Consider the following 339-nt stretch of genomic DNA (forward strand, 5'->3'; position numbering starts at 1 on the left):
TATTTTGCCAGAGGAAAGGGTTAAACAGTTTCCAAGGTAACGGGCCAGGAAGCGCGCAAGACGTCTGCAGCAGGTTCGAAGGTCAGCCTCGAGTTTAAAGCTCCCCTGGCCCAGCGGATTCTGGCCAATGAGGGGCAGCTGGGCGTGGTCACATGATGCGCGGGGCGGTCCTGCTAGCTGCCCTGGAGCACGTGGGAAGGTTTTTCCTGTTCCTTTTTTCCTTTTTAAAAAAGCCCACCCACTTTTGCGCGGGCTTTGGCGCGGGGTTCTTCTCGCGAGAGGCGTGCCACCCTCTCGCGTGAGTGAGTGGGAGGCGTGAGGACTAGGAGGTGTTGCGGG

The sequence above is a fragment of the Neophocaena asiaeorientalis genome, unplaced genomic scaffold, assembly GCF_003031525.2.
Source record: "Neophocaena asiaeorientalis asiaeorientalis breed wild unplaced genomic scaffold, Neophocaena_asiaeorientalis_V1.1 scaffold59, whole genome shotgun sequence".
Taxonomy (NCBI): Eukaryota; Metazoa; Chordata; class Mammalia; order Artiodactyla; family Phocoenidae; genus Neophocaena; species Neophocaena asiaeorientalis.